Source organism: Anomaloglossus baeobatrachus, chromosome 1 (assembly GCF_048569485.1).
Source record: "Anomaloglossus baeobatrachus isolate aAnoBae1 chromosome 1, aAnoBae1.hap1, whole genome shotgun sequence".
In the NCBI taxonomy this organism is placed as follows: domain Eukaryota; kingdom Metazoa; phylum Chordata; class Amphibia; order Anura; family Aromobatidae; genus Anomaloglossus; species Anomaloglossus baeobatrachus.
The window spans coordinates 961,354,924-961,375,534 of record NC_134353.1 but is presented as its reverse complement, the minus strand read 5'-3'; the positions used below and the strand labels follow the sequence as shown (position 1 = coordinate 961,375,534).

Here is a 20,611-nt window from a genome sequence, read left to right as displayed (position 1 = left end):
AGCATCATTTACAAAGATACCATGAATGAAACCCAAAACATCTGAATCTCAGGACTCGGAAGAAACATCTGAATCTCAGGACTCGGAAGAAACATCTGAATCTCAGGACTCGGAAGAAACATCTGAATCTCAGGACTCGGATGAAACATCGGAATCTTAGGAGTGGAAGAAACTTCTGAGTCTCAGGACTCAGAAGAAAGATCTTAATCTCAGGACTCGAAAGAACCATCTTAATCTCAGGACTCGGAAGAAACATCTGAATCTCAGGAGTGGAAGAAACATCTGAATCTCAGGACTCGGATGAAACATCTGAACCTCAGGACTCAGAAGAAACGTCTGAACCTCAGGACTCAAAAGAAACATCTGAATCTCAGGACTCGGAAGAAACATCTGAATCTAAGGACTTGAAAAAGAAACATCTGAATCTAATGACTTGAAAAACACATCTGAATCTCAGGACTCGGAAGAAACATCTAAATCTCAGGAGTGGAAGAAACATCTGAATCTCAGGACTCGGAAGAAACATCTAAATCTCAGGAGTGGAAGAAACATCTGAATCTCAGGACTCGGAAGAAACATCTGAATCTCAGGACTCGAAAAACACATCTGAATCTCAGGACTCAAAAGAAACATCTGAATTTCAGGACTCGGGAGAAACATCTGAATCTCAGGACTCGGATGAAACATCTGAACCTCAGGACTCGGAAGAAACGTCTGAACCTCAGGACTCAAAAGAAACATCTGAATCTCAGGACTTGAAAAAGAAACATCTGAATCTCATGACTCGAAAAACACATCTGAATCTCAGGACTCGGAAGAAACATCTAAATCTCAGGACTCGGAAGAAACATCTAAATCTCAGGAGTGGAAGAAACATCTGAATCTCAGGAGTGGAAGAAACATCAGAATCTCAGGACTCGGAATAAACATCTGAATCTCAGGACTCGGAATAAACATCTGAATCTCAGGACTCGAAAAACACATCTGAATCTCAGGACTCAAAAGAAACATCTGAATTTCAGGACTCGGAAGAAACATCTGAATCTCAGGACTCGAAAAACACATCTGAATCTCAGGACTCCGAAGAAACATCTGAATCTCAGAACTCTGGAAGTAACATCATAATCTCGGGACTCTGGAAGTAACATCTTAATCTCATATCTTGAGAAGAAACATCGGAATCTCAGGATTTGAGATGAAACATCTTACGCTCTGTACTCGAGAAGAAAAACCTGAATCTTTATAGTCTAAAATACGGTAAACACCTAAATCTCAGATTCAGAAATATCTGAATCTCAGGATTCAAAAGAATCATTTGAATCTCAGGACTCAGAAGAAACATTTGAATCTCAGGACTTGGAAGAAACATCTTAAGCTCAGGATTTGAGAAAAAAAAATGAATTTGTACCCTGAAGTAAACATCTGAATCTCAAGTCTCAGAAAGAAAAATCTGGATCTCAGGACTTAGAAGAAACATCTGAATCTCAGGACTCGGAAAGAAAAATCTTAAGCTCAGGATTCGAGACGAAACATCTGAATCTCAGGACTCGGAGAGAAACATCTGAATTTCATGACTCGAGAAGACCATCTAAATCTCATAACTCAAGGAAGAAAACATCTAAATATCAAGACAAAAGTAAAAAACAGCTGAATCTCAGGACTTGAGAAAAAACATCTGAATGTCAGGATTCGAGAAGAAACATCTGTATCAGTGTACTCAAGACTTTGAAGTTAACATTTACATCTGTGGACTCAAAGAAATATCTGAATCTCAAAACTACAGATAAAACTTTTCAATCTACTTACTCAGAATTGGGGGAAAAAAATTAAATTTAAGAAATTAAAAAGAAACATCTAAAGCTCAGGACTCCGGAACTGGTGTCTAAATCTGTTGACTTGAGATGTGACATCTGAATCTCAAGATCTGAGATGTAACAGATGACTCTGGAAACTAGACAAGAAATATATGAATCTTAAAACTCAGAGACAAACATTTGAATCTCAGGACTCTGGAAGAAACATCTAAATCTTAGGACTAGAGCAGAAATATCTGAATTTTAAAACTGGAGAACAAAGATCCAAATCTCACTACTTGAAAAGAAACATCTAAATCCCAGAACTTGAGAGGTGCCATCTGAATCTAGGATCCAAAACGTCATATCTGAATCTGGGGATCCAAAACACAACATCTGACTCTGGCATCTGAACATATGAGATCTCAATTTCAAAACTGAAAAAGAAACATAAGGATTTCCGCACTCCAGAGAAAAATATCAAAATCTTAGAATTTGAGAAGAATATCTATATTTTAGGACTAGAGAAGCAACACTGCAATTCAGGACTTCCGAAAAGTATTAAGGTTTCAGAAGATTCTGAATCTTCAGGACGGAAAGTATTAAGATTTCAGAAGATTCTGAATCTCAGGACTCAAGAAGAAAAATATGAATTTGAAAATGGGAGAAAAAATATTTGAATTTCAGGACTAAGGAAGATATATTTGAACCTCAGGACTTGAAAAGAAATAGCTGAATCTCGGGACTCCAGAAGAAACATCTGAATATCAGGGCTCCAGTGTTTTACAGATATTGTCATCAGCCACTGTGTTCAGTAAGACTCACAATTTCGTATCGCTATGTCTTATGGAGGTAGAAGAAACCAAGTACCTGTAGGAAACCTACACTAATACGTCAAAAATATATAAGCTCAAGAAGAAGCCTCTGAATCTTTAGACTCAAAAACAAGTATCTAAATCTCAGGACTGAAGAAGTGACATTGCAATGTCAGTACTTAGAAATCAAAATTTGAATTTCGGGACTCGATAATAAGTGGCTGAATCTCAAGACTTAAGAAGAAACATCTGAATCTTAGGACTTGAGAAGAATTTAGAGTCACAGAGAAACACCTGATTTTTTTTACTTGAGAGTCTAGAGATTTTGAAAGACACATCTGTATCTCAGGACTCAAGAGATATATGAATCCCAAACTCTAGAAGAAACATCTGAACTCAAGGACGAAAGAAGAAACATTGCAGTTCTAGGGCTTGAGAAAAATATCTCAATCTAAGGACTCGAGGTGAAACATCTAAATTCTAAGAGTTGAGAAGAAACGTCTGAATTCTAGGACTCGAGAGGACACGCCTGTATCCTAGGACTCGAAAAGAAGCGTCTATCCTAGGACTTGAGAAGAAACATCCTTATCCTAAGACTAAGACTGCCAGTGTCAGTCTTATGACTCAATAAGTAATGTCTTAATTTTCGTACGCTAAAGAAACATCTCAATTCTTGGCCTTGAGAAGAAACATATGAATTGTAGGTCTCATGAAGAAACATCTCAGTCCCAGGAATCCAGAAGAAATATCTGAATCTTAGGACTTCAAACGTCTAAATCCTAGGAGTTGAGAAGAAATGTCTGAATTCTAGGACTTGAGAAGACATGTCTTGATCCTAGAACTTGAGAAGAAGCGTCTATACTTGAACTCAAAAAGAAATGTCTTTATCCTAAGACTTGAGAAGAAACGTCTTTATCCTAGGACTCAAGAAGAAACGTCTCAATCCTAGGACTCGAGAAGAGACGTCTGAATCCTAGGACTCAAGAACAAACGTCTAAGTCATAGGAATTGAGAAGAAACTTCTCAATCCTAGGACTCGAGAAGAAAAGTCTGAATCCTAGGACTCGAGAAGAAACATCTGAATCCTAGGACTCAAGAAGAAACATTTGAATTCTAAGACTCGAGAAGAAACGTCTGAATCTTAGGACTCGAGAAGAAACGTCTGAATCCTAGGACTTGAGAAGAAAGGTCTGAATCCTCATGGGCAGAACATATCAAAGGACCCAAGAGGTAAGGGAGCCCATTTCTACCTCTGCATTATGAAAAACTCTTGAGCTACAAGGAGCCAATATATTGCTCTTGCACAGGGGCCCTTCTCTGTCTGTGTCCGCCAGTGTCAGTCTTATAAGTCAATAAGAAATGTCTTAATTTTCGGACACTGAAGAAACATCTCAATCCTAGGACTTGAGAAGAAACATATGAATTGTAGGTCTCATGAAGAAATATCTCAGTCCCAGGAATCAAGATGATATGTCTGAATCCTAGGACTCAAGAAGAAATATCTCAGTCCTATGACTCTAGAAGAAACATCTGAATCTTAGGACGCGAGAAGAAACATCTCAATCCTAGGACTCGAGATGAAAAGTTGGAATCCTATGACTAGAGAAGCAACATCTTAGTCCCAGGACTTGAGAAGAAGCATCTTAGTCCCAGGACTTGAGAAGAAGCATATAAAAACTAAGACTCAGAAGAAACCTCTGAATCCTAAAGAAACCTTTCGATCTTAGGACTCGAGGAAACGTCTGAATCTTAGGACTCTAAAAAAAACATTCGAATCTCTAGGCTTGAGAGATAATGTTAGAATTTTAGAACTTGAGAATGAATTGGATTTCCGCCGGCCGATACTTTAGTTCTCGTGGAGAGGAGTCTGGCAGCTGCTCTCTCATTGAGAACATATACACAGAAGCCGAGTGCTCTTGTGTATGGAGGAGCCAGGGCCTTAATTCCACCATTATTTGCATGTAAAGCTGAGCTGAATGTCCATATTATTTAAGTGGAGCAGGGAAGATGAGCGGCCACCAGATGCTTCTATCCTCACATCAGAAGGAAACAAATGACAGGGAAAAAACCATCTTGTCAGATCCTAGTTTCCCCAATAACTGGTCTCGGCCAAATATTTGCTGGTCCTAATACTATGACCTTTTGAGTACTGATGGATCAGAACCTAAAGGTCAGGTCCAGCTGTAGCCATTGTCTCCCAGTTGGCAGGTGCACATTCAGCCGGCAGACTGGTCTAGTCTTCCGGTGATCTCATGTCCTGCACCTCGTATACATACCGTGAATTGATGGGATAGTTGTCATTGAGCCACTGTGTACTATCACTTACCCAGAAAACCTATAAACATTGCGGAGAAATGTCTTAAGTGAGGAAGAGGAGGAGAAGCAAAGAGGAAGGGGGGAGGGAGATACCAGGAAGGAATTTTAACAGCTGTCCCAACAAGGCTGAAAGGAGCCGGTTGTAAATAAGCTATTTTATTCCTGAAATGTGAGCTGTAAATCGTGGGCTCAGCATGAGGAGGGGGAGGAGGCGGCTGGAGAAGGGAAGTATTCATCCCCAAGCCATATAAAAACCATCAGGACATGAGAAGATATGGAGGCCTGATCAATAAAAGGCTGCCACCCAACGGAGACATGGGGCAGCGATAGACGCGACCTACTGGAAACCAATGCCTTGCCCGTCACTACTCCTCGGTGCCTCCAGTATTGTGTTAACCATTGGGTAGAAAAATGGTAAAAAATTTAGAGTCCCCCATGGGTGATACCTTCAATGGCGAACTGAGAAGATGCAATACCTAAAGAAGAGACTGGAGGAGTCGCGAAAGTTTGCAATTTGTTTCCATGAAAGGTATCAACCGCGGAAGACTCTCAATGTTGACTGTTTCCAGTTGAATATGGAGTGACGTTCATGCTTTCCTCTTCGGATAATGGAGACGTTTATTGTTCTTCAGCTTATTTTTACATTACTGAATGCACAAAGGTTGTGTAACTGTCCCCGTCCCTCAAAACTGTCCACCCCACCAGCAGGCCCCATACAGCACTCCCATTGTATTTATCGGAGCAGACAAGGTTTGATGACCAGTTGCTTCTTGACATCTGTGAGCTGGGCCCCGAAGATTCTCCTATCTCATCCGGTCCTACACGTGTCCCCCTTCGGTAGTGAGGGGGTTAAGCTGTCCGGGCAGTGGTCAGTCTTACAAAGCCTCCTTGAATTTCCTGTTCAGTATCCATATCAATTTCTAAAGGAAATTACCATGCAAAGGCGGCTGTGGACGTCACGCGGCCTCCGGTCAGGGGCTCGGTGGATGCCTGCTTTTCATAATGGGCCGCATGATGTCTGCTCGGACCAGCACGCATGCCGCTGCGGTGAACACTCTCTGTAAACAGACAGGCAAATGAGGATGACCCATCCAGTGACCAGAACCTTGGAAGCGACTCTCCTCAAATGGGGGGGGGGGGGGGGTTTTGAGGGGTCCCCCATGGATCAATGTCAGGTCACTAGTCCATGGCACAGTCATGTCGCGTGTCTGAGCTGTGGCTGTGCTCGAGTTCACGGCCAGTTTGTAAGCTCTGAAGACCAGTCCATCCATCTAGTTGTCTCTAGTCGTTGTCCAGCTCTGATTATTATCGACCGTTTTCTATGCTAGACTCCTTTGACTTCATCCACTTCCCAACCAACTTATCCATAAGAGGCCAAGGGAGAAGGTGGCCATGGTGCCACGTCTGTCCCATAGGGACCCCATGCTCCCCTCTGTGGGGCGCCTCCGCACGTTGTCCCTGGTTCCAGATTGCGTGGCCGATGGTTGTACATTACAGTCATTGTGTCTCCATATTTAGACGGGATCAGATGGTGATATTTTTGGACGACTATGATCATTGACTCTCCCATCTCCAGAACCTGATCACATGACCTGCCGGGGTGTCACCGTGTCCCCGGCCCTGATATATTCATGTCTCTGGTCTCCTGTGGGCGGATATTCTGGAGGACACGGATTTCTCTTTAATGTTGTTGAACCAGCAGATATTTGATTTGCAAATCCTAATAATTACCCTCTGGATCTGGGGCTTCTTCTGCTTCTCCGATTTGACTGCATTCAAATGAATTACATCCTAATCCTGTGCACCATCTGCGGCTGCGATCAGCGGAGAAATCACTTCTGTAGGGTGTGGATGGCCTTCTATATGCACACAGAGCCTCGTGGTGCGAACTCCATGTACTCAGAGCCTCGTGGTGCCGGCTCCATGTACACAGAGCCTCGTGGTGCGAACTCCATGTACTCAGAGCCTCGTGGTGCCGGCTCCATGTACACAGAGCCTCGTGGTGCGAACTCCATGTACTCAGAGCCTCGTGGTGCCGGCTCCATGCACTCAGAGCCTCGTGGTGCGAACTCCATGTACTCAGAGCCTCGTGGTGCCGGCTCCATGTACACAGAGCCTCGTGGTGCGAACTCCATGTACACAGAGCCTCGTGGTGCGAACTCCATGTACACAGAGCCTCGTGGTGCCGGCTCCATGTACACAGAGCCTCGTGGTGCGATCTCCGTGCCCAAAGAGCCTCGTGGTTCGGGCTCCATGTACACAGAGCCTCGTGGTGCGATCTCCGTGCCCAAAGAGCCTCGTGGTGCGGGCTCCATGTACACAGAGCCTCGTGGTGCGATCTCCATGCTTCCAGAGCCTGGTGGTGCGAGCTCCATGCACTCAAAGCCTCGTGGTCCGAGCTCCATGTACTCAGAGCCTCGTGGTCCGAGCTCCATGTACTCAGAGCCTCGTGGTGTGAGCTCCATGTACACAGAGCCTCGTGGTCCAAGCTCCATGCACCCAGAGCCTGGTGGTGCAAGCTCCATGCACACAGAGCCTGGTGGTGCGAGCTCCATGCACACAGAGCCTCGTGGTGCCGGCTCCATGCACTCAGAGCCTCGTGGTGCAAGCTCCATGTACACAGAGCCTCGTGGTCCAAGCTCCATGCACCCAGAGCCTGATGGTGCAAGCTCCATGCACACAGAGCCTCGTGGTGCAAGCTCCATGTACACAGAGCCTCGTGGTCCAAGCTCCATGCTTCCAGAGCCTGGTGGTGTGAGCTCCATGCACCCAGAGCCTGGTGGTGCAAGCTCCATGCACACAGAGCCTGGTGGTGCGAGCTCCATGCACACAGAACCTGGTGGTGCGAGCTCCATGCTTCCAGAGCCTGGTGGTGCGAGCTCCATGCACTCAGAGCCTCGTGGTCCGAGCTCCATGTACTCAGAGCCTCGTGGTCCGAGCTCCATGTACTCAGAGCCTCGTGGTGCGAGCTCCATGTACACAGAGCCTCGTGGTCCAAGCTCCATGCACCCAGAGCCTGGTGGTGCAAGCTCCATGCACACAGAGCCTGGTGGTGCGAGCTCCATGCACACAGAGCCTCGTGGTGTCGGCTCCATGCACTCAGAGCCTCGTGGTGCAAGGTCCATGTACACAGAGCCTCGTGGTCCAAGCTCCATGCACCCAGAGCCTGATGGTGCAAGCTCCATGCACACAGAGCCTCGTGGTGCAAGCTCCATGTACACAGAGCCTCGTGGTCCAAGCTCCATGCTTCCAGAGCCTGGTGGTGTGAGCTCCATGCACCCAGAGCCTGGTGGTGCAAGCTCCATGCATACAGAGCCTGGTGGTGCGAGCTCCATGCACATAGAGCCTGGTGGTGCGAGCTCCATGCACACAGAACCTGGTGGTGCGAGCTCCATGCACACAGTGCCTCGTGGTGCGAGCTCCATGCACTCAGAGCCTCGTGGTCCGAGCTCCATTTACTCAGAGGCTCGTGGTGAGAGCTCCATGTACACAGAGCCTCGTGGTCCAAGCTCCATGCACACAGAGCCTGGTGGTGCGAGCTCCATGCACACAGAGCCTCGTGGTGTGAGCTCCATGCACCCAGAGCCTGGTGGTGCAAGCTCCATGCACACAGAGCCTGGTGGTGCAAGCTCCATGCACACAGAGCCTGTTGGTGCGAGCTCCATGCACACAGAGTCTGGTGGTGTGAGCTCCAGGCACACAGAGCCTCGTGGTGCGAGCTCTATGCACACAGAGCCTGGTGGTGCAAGCTCCATGCACACAGAGCCTGGTGGTGCAAGCTCCATGCACACAGAGCCTGGTGGTGTGAGCTCCAGGCACACAGAGCCTCGTGGTGCGAGCTCCATGCACACAGAGCCTGGTGGTGCGAGCTCCATGTACACAGAGCCTGGTGGTGCGAGCTCCATGCACACAGAGCCTCGTGGTGCCGGCTCCATGCACTCAGAGCCTCGTGGTGCGAGCTCCATGCACACAGAGCCTCATGGTCCAAGCTCCATGCTTCCAGAGCCTGGTGGTGGGAGCTCCATGCACACAGAGCCTGGTGGTGCGAGCTCCATGCACACAGAGCCTGGTGGTGCGAGCTCCATGTACACAGAGCCTGGTGGTGCGAGCTCCATGCACACAGAGCCTCGTGGTGCCGGCTCCATGCACTCAGAGCCTCGTGGTGCGAGCTCCATGCACACAGAGCCTCATGGTCCAAGCTCCATGCTTCCAGAGCCTGGTGGTGCGAGCTCCATGCACACAGAGCCTGGTGGTGCGAGCTCCATGCACACAGAGCCTGGTGGTGCGAGCTCCATGCACACAGAGCCTGGTGGTGCGAGCTCCATGCACTCAGAGCCTGGTGGTGCGAGCTCCATGCACACAGTGTCTGGTGGTGCGAGCTCCATGCACACAGAGTCTGGTGGTGCGAGCTCCATGCACCCAGAGCCTCGTAGTGCGAGCTCCATGCATTCAGAGCCTGGTGGTGCGAGCTCCATGCACACAGAGCCTGGTGGTGCGAGCTCCATGCACACAGAGCCTGGTGGTGCAAGCTCCATGTACACAGAGCCTCGTGGTCCAAGCTCCATGCACACAGAGCCTCGTGGTGCGGGCTCCATGCACACAGAGCCTCGTGGTGCGAGCTCCATGCACACAGAGCCTCGTGGTGCGAGCTCCATGCACACAGAGCCTTGTGGTGCGAGCTCCATGCACACAGAGCCTCGTGGTGCGAGCTCCAGGCACACAGAGCCTCGTGGTGCGAGCTCCAGGCACACAGAGCCTCATGGTGCAAGCTCCAGGCACACAGAGCCTCGTGGTGCGAGCTCCAGGCACACAGAGCCTCGTGGTGCGAGCTCCAGGCACACAGAGCCTCGTGGTGCGAGCTCCAGGCACACAGAGTCTGGTGGTGCGAGCTCCATGCACACAGAGCCTCGTGGTGCGGGCTCCATGCACACAGAGCCTCGTGGTGCGAGCTCCAGGCACACAGAGCCTCGTGGTGCGAGCTCCAGGCACACAGAGCCTCGTGGTGCGAGCTCCAGGCACACAGAGCCTCGTGGTGCGAGCTCCATGCACACAGAGCCTCGTGGTGCGAGCTCTAGGCACACAGAGCCTCGTGGTGCGAGCTCCAGGCACACAGAGCCTCATGGTGCGAGCTCCAGGCACACAGAGCCTCGTGGTGCGAGCTCCATGCACACAGTGCCTCGTGGTGCGAGCTCCATGCACTCAGAGCCTCGTGGTCCGAGCTCCATTTACTCAGAGGCTCGTGGTGAGAGCTCCATGTACACAGAGCCTCGTGGTCCAAGCTCCATGCACACAGAGCCTGGTGGTGCGAGCTCCATGCACACAGAGCCTCGTGGTGTGAGCTCCATGCACCCAGAGCCTGGTGGTGCAAGCTCCATGCACACAGAGCCTGGTGGTGCAAGCTCCATGCACACAGAGCCTGGTGGTGCAAGCTCCAGGCACACAGAGCCTCGTGGTGCGAGCTCCAGGCACACAGAGCCTCGTGGTGCGAGCTCCAGGCACACAGAGTCTGGTGGTGCGAGCTCCATGCACACAGAGCCTCGTGGTGCGGGCTCCATGCACACAGAGCCTCGTGGTGCGAGCTCCAGGCACACAGAGCCTCGTGGTGCGAGCTCCAGGCACACAGAGCCTCGTGGTGCGAGCTCCAGGCACACAGAGCCTCCGAAAGGTTCGCACCCTCCTAGCTGAGAATCCTGATCATTCACTGCAGTCTGGCCTTTTCTCCATGTATTTCTTCCTCTAGGGGGAGCAATGCCAGATTTTCTGGATCCAGTAGACCACAAAATGGTTATTATGTGGCTATCCTTTCCTCAGGCCATGATATTCTGTGAGGATATCCTCTTCGTACATTTCTGGAGAGACTGGGAGTTAGTAGTGAAATGTGGCTATCCTCTGTAGGTTTATTTCACCAGTCTGAGAGTTTTGGGGTTTTTTGAGTCTATCCTCTCTGTACTTTCTTCTCTCAGAATGAACGTTAGTGGGTTACTATGTGGTTATCCTCTCTATGCACTCCTTTTTCAGTCGGTGTGTTCCTCTGGGGATATCCTATCTGTACATTTTTTTTTGCTTCATACTAGAACTTGGTAGGTTTCTGTGTGGCTATCCTCCATATTCATGTCTTTACATGGAGCTTTTGTGTTACTGCGTGTCTATTCGATTATTTGAGGTTATCCTCTCGGTACATTTCTTTCCACGATCAGATAATTAGTGGGATTTTGAGAGACTATCCTTGCTGATCTTAGCTCCTTCAGGTGAAAATTGATGTGCTCTTATTAGGTTATCCTCCCTGCAGATTTCTTTCCATGGGCCAGGAGTTAGTGAGTATTGGTGAGGCTATCCTATTTGTCTTTACTCTCTCAGGCTGGGGGTCCATGGCTATCCTTTGCACATTTCTTTTCCCGGACTAGGAGTTAGTGAGTTACAGTAAAGCTAGTATATTTGCACTTTCTTTTTTTTCAGGCTGGGAGATCATGGTTATCCTCTGCACAATTCAGATGAGGAGTTATTGTTATAGCCTACCTTGTCTGTTCTTTCCTCTCTCAGGTTCAGAGTTCATGGCTATCCTCTCTGCACATTTCTTTCCTTGTACAAGGAGATAGTCTCTTCTATATGTTTTTTCCTCTCTCAGTCTGGGAGTTGTTGGCTATCCTCACTGCACATTTATTTGCTCGAACTAGGACTTAGTGGATATACTATCTGTCTTTCTTCTCAGGCTGGAAGTGTATGGCTATCCTCTCTGCACGTTTATTTCCTTGGACTAGGAGTTAGTGAGTTATTGTGAGTCTATCCTGCCTGTCCTTTCCTTTCTCAGGCTGGCGGTTCATGGTTATCCTCTGCACATTTATTTCCCTGGATTAAGAATTAGTTAGTATTGGTGAGGCTATCCTATTTGTCAGGCCTTTCTCAGTTTAGGTGATCATGGCAATCCGCTGCATATTTCTTTCCCCTAACTAGGAGTTAGTGAGTATTGGTGAGGCTATCCTATTTGTCTTTACTCTCTCAGGGTGGTGGTTCTTGGCTATTCTCTGCACATTTATTTTCCCAGACTAGGAGTTAGTATGGGTGTGGTTAGGCTATCCTATTTAGATCATGGCTATCTTCACTGCACATTTCTTTCTTCGGACTAGGAGTCAGTATCGTTGAGGCTATCCTGTCTGTCCTTTCCTCCTTAAAGCTGGGAGTTCATGGCTATCCTCTCTGCACATTTCTTTCCTCGGACTAGGAGTGAGTGTGATTCGGTGAGGGTATCCTGTCTGTCCTTTCCTTCTTAAGCCTGGGAGTTCATGACTATCCTCTCTGCACATTTCTTTCCTCGGACTAGGAGTGAGTGTGATTCGGTGAGGGTATCCTGTCTGTCCTTTCCTCCTTAAGTCTGGGAGTTCATGGCTATCCTCTCTGCAAATTTCTTTCCTCGGACTAGGAGTGAGTGAGATTCGGTGAGGCTATCCGGTGTGTCCTTTCCTCTCTCAGGCTGGGGGTTCATGGCTATCCTCTCTGCACATTTCTTTCCTCGGACTAGGAGTGAGTGAGATTCGGTGAGGCTATCTTGTCTGTCCTTTCCTCCTTAAGCCTGGGAGTTCATGGCTATCCTCTCTGCACATTTCTCTCCTCGGACCAGGAATCAGTATCGGTGAGGCTATCCTGTCTGTCCTTTCCTCTCTCAGGCTCGGGGTTCATGGCTACCCTCTCTGCACACTTATCTCCTCAGACCAGGAGTCCGTATCGGTGAGGCTATCCTGTCTGTGCTTTCCTCCTTCAGGCTGAGGTTTCATGGCTATCCTCTCTGCACACTTCTCTCATTGGACCAGGAAACCGTATCGATGAGGCTATCCTGTCTGTCCTTTCCTCCTTAAGGCTGGGAGTTCATGGCTATCCTCTCTGTACATTTCTTTCCTCGGAATAGGAGTGAGTGAGATTCGGTGAGGCTATCCGGTGTGTCCTTTCCTCTCTCAGGCTGGGGGTTCATGGCTATCCTCTCTGCACATTTCTTTCCTCAGACTAGGAGTGAGTGAGATTCAGTGAGGCTATCTGGTGTGTCCTTTCCTCTTCCTGGCTGGGAGTTCATGGCTATCCTCTCTGCACACTTATCTCCTCAGACCAGTAGTCCGTATCGGTGAGGCTATCCTGTCTGTCCTTTCCTCCTTAAGGCTGGGAGTTCATGGCTATCCTCTCTGCACATTTCTTTCCTCGGACTAGGAGTGAGTGAGATTCAGTGAGGCTATCCGGTATGTCCTTTCCTCTCTCAGGCTGGGGTTTCATGGCTATCCTCTCTGCAGACTTCTCTCCTCGGACTAGGAGTCAGTATCGGTGAGGCTATCCTGTCTGTCCTTTCCTCTCTCAAGCTCGGGGTTCATGGCTATCCTCTCTGCACACTTATCTCCTCAGACCAGGAGTCCGTATCGGTGAGGCTATCCTGTCTGTCCTTTCCTCCTTAAGGCTGGGAGTTCATGGCTATCCTCTCTGCACATTTCTTTCCTCGGACTAGGAGTGAGTGAGATTCAGTGAGGCTATCCGGTGTGTCCTTTCCTCTCTCAGGCTGGGGTTTCATGGCTATCCTCTCTGCAGACTTCTCTCCTCGGACTAGGAGTCCGGATCGGTGAGGCTATCCTGTCTGTCCTTTCCTCCTTAAGGCTGGGAGTTCATGGCTATCCTCTCTGCACATTTCTTTCCTCGGACTAGGAGTGAGTGAGATTCAGTGAGGCTATCCGGTGTGTCCTTTCCTCTCTCAGGCTGGGGGTTCATGACTATCCTCTCTGCACATTTCTTTCCTCGGACTAGGAGTGAGTGAGATTCGGTGAGGCTATCTTGTCTGTCCTTTCCTCCTTAAGCCTGGGAGTTCATGGCTATCCTCTCTGCACATTTCTCTCCTCGGACCAGGAATCAGTATCGGTGAGGCTATCCTGTCTGTCCTTTCCTCTCTCAGGCTCGGGGTTCATGGCTACCCTCTCTGCACACTTATCTCCTCAGACCAGGAGTCCGTATCGGTGAGGCTGTCCTGTCTGTGCTTTCCTCCTTCAGGCTGAGGTTTCATGGCTATCCTCTCTGCACACTTCTCTCATTGGACCAGGAAACCGTATCGATGAGGCTATCCTGTCTGTCCTTTCCTCCTTAAGGCTAGGAGTTCATGGCTATCCTCTCTGTACATTTCTTTCCTCGGAATAGGAGTGAGTGAGATTCAGTGAGGCTATCCGGTGTGTCCTTTCCTCTCTCAGGCTGGGGTTTCATGGCTATCCTCTCTGCAGACTTCTCTCCTCGGACTAGGAGTCCGGATCGGTGAGGCTATCCTGTTTGTCCTTTCCTCCACAGGCTGGAGGTTCATGGTTATCCTCTCCGCACATTTCTCTCCTCGGACTAGGAGTGAGTCAGATTCGGTGAGGCTATCCGGTGTGTCCTTTCCTCCTTAAGGCTGGCAGTTCATGGCTATCCTCTCCGCACATTTCTCTCCTCGGACTAGGAGTGAGTGAGATTCGGTGAGGCTATCCGGTGTGTCCTTTCTTCCTTAAGCCTGGGAGTTCATGGCTATCCTCTCTGCCCACTTCTGTCCTCGGTGAGGCTATCCTCTGTCTCATTATTAATGATGTAGAGCGCTATAAGTAGACACCGGTTGTTATTAGTGCGTTTTCATCCACATGGTGCCGGTCCCTGTAATCCAGCAATCTCCTGTCGGCGGCTGACTCTGCCACTCGCCCGTCCTCGCCCTCCGCGGTCCCCACTCATCTGTCCTTATTGATCTGCGGGGCTCAGTTATTGGAGAAATCGAAGGGCCTCTTGACCCGGCAATTATTGTTGTGGCAGCGGCCGCTCACTTATATAACCTCGTTATGTTTGGGCCGTCGTCTGGCGGGGGCGTCAGGCCGCAGCGGTGATAATTAGCGCCCGTCACACCTGCTTTATATGATCTGATAACGCTCCAGCCTCGTTATTAGTGTTTTATCGCGGTCACTGACCTGACAAGTAGGACAGTTTATTACGCTGCCGGTGGTGGACGGCGCGTCCGTGGAGGCGTGGGACCGCGTGCCGAGTCCACTGCGCTCAGTGCTACTCTATAGTACCAATGACATCTGCGCACGGGGGTCAGAAACTGGTGCAAATGGGGAGGAAACTCAGTGTTGCCCTGTCTATTGCTTTCTGTAGAGTGAGTTAACTAAGGATCAGTCAGTGAGCGCATTCTAACAGGACAATTCTTAAAGGGAAACTGTCACCAGGATTTTCCTTTATTACCTGTCATCTGTCGTTTTCTAAGTTAGGATTTGTGACCACATCAAAGGCTTTCCTTTGATGCGGTCTATGTTCATGTATCAGATGAGAAGAGCTCTGTAAAAAATAAAGAAAAAGCCCAAATAAGAGAGGTACAAGCCTTCTTTTTAGAAGGAGCTCACTGATAGTTTCTTAGTTAGCTCATTCTGTAAATAGTAGAAGCTAAACGGTGCACATTTTTTAATAAAACCCAATTGCAAAAATATTTTTTAGCCTAAAATACTTGTATATACATTAAGAAAAAAAGTTCCTTGTTGTCAATTTCCTCTAAATCTCGTCTTGAAATGCAATGCTCGGATAATGGAATCGCTTCCACTGCAAGGACAGTGAATAGGGGCGACGTCCTGATCCGCGGAGCACAGTGAGCCGTACATCTGCAGAGCTGTCGATAGCAGGCGGTCGCGCTCCCCGGGGCTCTGCGAGCGGTCATGTTATGTCACGTCTTAACCACTTAACGACCTCAGGCTCCGCCATGATGTGCGGGAATCCTGCTGATCAGATCCAGCCACATGAAACGGATTCCATATACAGTGCCTTGCGAAAGTCTTCAGCCCCCCCCTGAATTTTTCAACCTTTCCCCACTTTTCCGGCTTCAAACATAAAGATAAAATGTTATTGTTCTGGTGAAGAATCTACAACAAGTGACACAATTGTGAAGAGGAAGGAAATTTATTGCTTATTTTAAACTTTTATAAAACATAATTGAAAATTTGGGCTTGCAATATTATTCATCCCCTGTAAGTGAATCCTTTGTAGCGCCCCCTTTTGCTGCGATTACAGCACAGTCTCTTGGGGTAGGTGTCTATCAGTTTTGCACATGGAGAGGTGAAATTCTCGCCCATTCTTCCTTTGTAAACAGCTGGAGCTGAGTGAGGTTGGGTGGAGGCGTTTGTGAACAGCAGTTTTCAGCTCTTTCCACAGGTTCTCGATTGGGTTCAGGTCTGGACTGTGACTTGGCCATTCTAACACCTGGATACGGTTATTTGTGAACCATTCCATTGTAGATTTTGCTTTATGTTTGGGATCATTGTCTTGTTGGAAGACAAATCTCCGTCACAGTCTCAGGTCTTTTGCAGACTCCAACAGGTTTTCTTCAAGAATGGTCCTGTATTTGGCTTCATCCATCTTCCCATCAATTTTAACCATCTTCCCTGTCCCTGCTGAAGAAAAGCAGGCCCAAACCATGATGCGGCCACCACCATGTCTGACAGTGGGGATGGTGTGTTCAGGGTGATGAGCTGTGTTGCTGTTACATATCGTTTGGCATTGTGCCCACATAGTGTGACTTTGGTTTCCTCTGAGCAGAGCCCCTTCTTCCACATGTTTGGTGTCTCCCGGTGGCTTGTGGGAAACTTTAAACAACACTTTTTCTGGATATCTTTGAGAAATGGCTTTCTTCTTGCCACTCTTCCATAAAGGCCAGATTTGTGCAGTGTAGACTGATTGTTGTGCTATGGTCAGACTCTCCCACCTCAGCTGTAGATCTCTGCAGATCATCCAGAGGGATCATGGGCGTCTTGGCTGCGTCTCTGATCAGTCTTCTCCTTGTGTGAGATGATAGTTTGGATGGACGGCCGGGTCTTGGTAGATTTGCAGTGGTATGATGCTCCTTCCATATCAATATGATCGCTTGCACAGGGCTTCTTGGGATGTTTAAAGCTGTGAAAAATTTTTTGTAACCAAATCCGGCTTTACACTTCTCCACAACAGTATCCTGGACCTGCCTGTTGTGTTCCTTGGTCTTCATGATGCTCTCTGCGCATTACACAGAACATGAGGCTATCACAGAGCAAGGGCATTATACGGAGACTTGTTACACACAGGGGCTTATATTTATCATCAGTCATTTAGGACAACATTGGATCATTCAGAGACCCTCAATCACCTTCTGGAGTGAGTTTCTGCACTCACAGTAAAGGGGATGAATAATATTGCACGCCACGATTTACAGGTATTTATTTTTTACAAAAGTATAAAATAAGCAATAAATTTCCTTCCTCTTCACAATTGTGTCACTTGTAGATTCTTCACCAGAATATTAACATTTTATCTTTATGTTTAATGCCTGAAATGTGAGAAAAGGTTGAAAAATTCAAGGGGGTGAATACTTTCACAAGGCACTGTATATGTATGTGTGTATGTGTGTGTGTGTCCGCTAAAGGCATCCGCACCGTTGTATTTACAATCATGTGACTCAGGGAACGTCATACACTATGTTTTGAAGGGAAAATTTAACCCCTCACTTTACTTATTCACCAAAAAACTTACATTAAAGTCAATGGAGCTGGGAACAGATCTGTTATTATAGACTCCTAATATGGACAGAGAATGAGACACACAGAGAGACACACACACAGAAAGAGACACAATCACACAGAAATACAGACAGAAAGAGACAGAAAAAGAGACAGACAGACAGAAACAGACACAAACGCACAGAGACACACAGAAAGAGACACACAGAAAGAGACACACAGAAAGAGACACACAGAAAGAGACACGACAGAAAGAGACACAGACAGAAAGAGACACAAACGCACAGAGACACAAACGCACAGAGACACAGACAGAAAGAGACACAAAGATACACACACAGAGGAGACACACATATAGAGAAAGACACACACATAAATAAAGAGACACACATAAAGAAAGAGACACACAGAAAGACACACACATAGAGAAAGAGACACACAGAGAAAGAGATACACACAAAAAGACACACACACACAGAAAGAGACACACGCACACAGAGAAAGAGAGACATACACACAAAAAGACACACAAAAAGACACACACACAGAAAGAGACACACACATAGAGAAAGAGAGACATACACACAAAAAGACACACACACAGAAAGAGACACACACATAGAGAAAGAGAGACATACACACAAAAAGACACACACACAGAAAGAGACACATACACAGAAAGAGACACCGAAAGGAACACATACAGAAAGAGAGAGACACACACACAGAGAAAGAGAGGCACATACATAGAAAGAGACAGACACAGAAAGAGACACACACACACAGACACTTTGGATGTTTGAGGTGATATGTTGGCTGTTTTCACAGTTACACTGGATATTTATCAGGTGGCCTACGGCAGCCAATCACAGCTCTGCTTGTATTTTGTTGCAGGTGAAGGAGCTGTGATTGGCTGCTGTAGGCAGTGAAGGACTTGTTAGTAAAGGACAGGTTATGTGTGAGGGGATTTTGGAGGTGAGGCTTCCCAACCCTGTTGTAGAGGCTGATGTACGCCATGTGACCTCCCCTGTATACTGTTGTGTGGGGTTCTATGAGGTAATATATTGTCTGTTTTCACAGTCAGCCCGGATAGTGATCAGGTGGCCTACAGCAACCAATCACAGCTCTGCTTCTATTTTATTACAGGTCATTAATAGGAGCTGTGATTGGTTGTTACAGGCAACAAAGCACGTGGTTAGTATAAGAAGCTTCTGTGTGAGGTGAGGAGACACGAGGGTCAGTGGGTGCTCTCCTGTGGAGACACGGGGGTCAGTGGGTGCTCTCCTGTGGAGACACGGGGGTCAGTGGGTGCTCTCCTGTGGAGACGCGGGGGTCAGTGGGTGCTCTCCTGTGGAGACACGGGGGTCAGTGGGTGCTCTCCTGTGGAGACACTGGGGTCAATGGGTGCTCTCCTGTGGAGACACGGGGGTCAATGGGTGCTCTCCTGTGGAGACACGGGGGTCAGTGGGTGCTCTCCTGTGGAGACACGGGGGTCAGTGGGTGCTCTCCTGTGGAGACACTGGGGTCAATGGGTGCTCTCCTGTGGAGACACGGGGGTCAGTGGGTGCTCTCCTGTGGAGACACGGGGGTCAGTGGGTGCTCTCCTGTGGAGACACGGGGGTCAGTGGGTGCTCTCCTGTGGAGACACGGGGGTCAGCGGGTGCTCTCCTGTGGAGACACGGGGGTCAGTGGGTGCTCTCCTGTGGAGATACGGGGGTCAGTGGGTGCTCTCCTGTGGAGACACGGGGGTCAGTGGGTGCTCTCCTGTGGAGATACGGGGGTCAGTGGGTGCTCTCCTGTGGAGACACGGGGGTCAGTGGGTGCTCTCCTGTGGAGACACGGGGGTCAGTGGGTGCTCTCCTGTGGAGACAACTGGGGTCAATGGGTGCTCTCCTGTGGAGACACGGGGGTCAGTGGGTGCTCTCCTGTGGAGACACGGGGGTCAGTGGGTGCTCTCCTGTGGAGACACGGGGGTCAGTGGGTGCTCTCCTGTGGAGACACGGGGGTCAGTGGGTGCTCTCCTGTGGAGACACGGGGGTCAATGGGTACTCTCCTGTGGAGACACGGGGGTCAGTGAGTACTCTCCTGTGGAGACACGGGGGTCAATGGGTACTCTCCTGTGGAGTCACGGGGGTCAGTGGGTGCTCTCCTGTGGAGACAAGGGGGTCAGTGGGTGCTCTCCTGTGGAGACACGGGGGTCAGTGGGTGCTCTCCTGTGGAGACACGGGGGTCAGTGAGTACTCTCTTGTGGAGACACGGGGGTCAATGGGTACTCTCCTGTGGAGACACGGGGGTCAGTGGGTGCTCTCCTGTGGAGACAAGGGGGTCAGTGGGTGCTCTCCTGTGGAGACACGGGGGTCAGTGGGTGCTCTCCTGTGGAGACACGGGGGTTAGCGGGTGCTCTCCTGTGGAGACACGGGGGTCAGTGAGTGCTCTCCTGTGGAAACACGGGGCTCAGTGGGTGCTCTTGTCCGCTGTCCCGGCCACCTTTAGAAAGACAGCGTGGCTCAGGGCTCATCCCAACTGAACGCCTGACCTCCTTACCTGTGGGTGGAAACTACTCAGACAACACAGGGTGAGGGAATCACAATAATTAGACTTTATTGGATCCCCAAAATATTAACGGCACATAACACATAACCAGCAAAACACAGAATGTAACCGGCCACAGAGTCTCCCCCTTCCGCTGCTCACCAGGGATTAGAATGTCCATGCCTCAGAGCCTCCAGGGCTACTTACTCCAATCCAGCAGCACCCCGCTTTCGGCGGTCACCCACCAAGAATGGAATAACGCTGGATTTAGGAAGCTGGCTGAGGTCTTCAAAGTCTGTAGTCAGGTGACTGGATTGTCCCAAGCTGGATTCCTTCCTTAGGTAGTCCTTGATATCTCAGCCGAATCCTTGCATTCGATGCTGAAGTCCATGTAGTATTATAATCCAGGTTCGGTTATGGTTTGCCAATAATATCCGCAGATCCAAGATTGGTAGCATGTAGCAAGAGTCACCCGGACAATGGACAGTCCTCCTTCTTATACCCCTGATTATTACATTCAGACTATTGGGATCTTCACGATTGGTGGATAAGACTGAGCTCTTATTGGCTAGATTTCAAGCTGTATACAAAATATACTGAGACGAGGGAGAGACAGCGAAGTTACATCACATCTAGGAATTCACTT

The 20,611-nt window shown here is 48.7% G+C and overlaps 1 protein-coding gene across 1 annotated transcript in view; it reads left to right on the top strand.

The window, feature by feature from the left end:
* Positions 1-20,611, top strand: part of ARID3C (AT-rich interaction domain 3C) — a 293,711-nt gene that overhangs the window by 147,882 nt on the left and 125,218 nt on the right. The gene's annotated exons all lie outside the window — the stretch shown is intronic.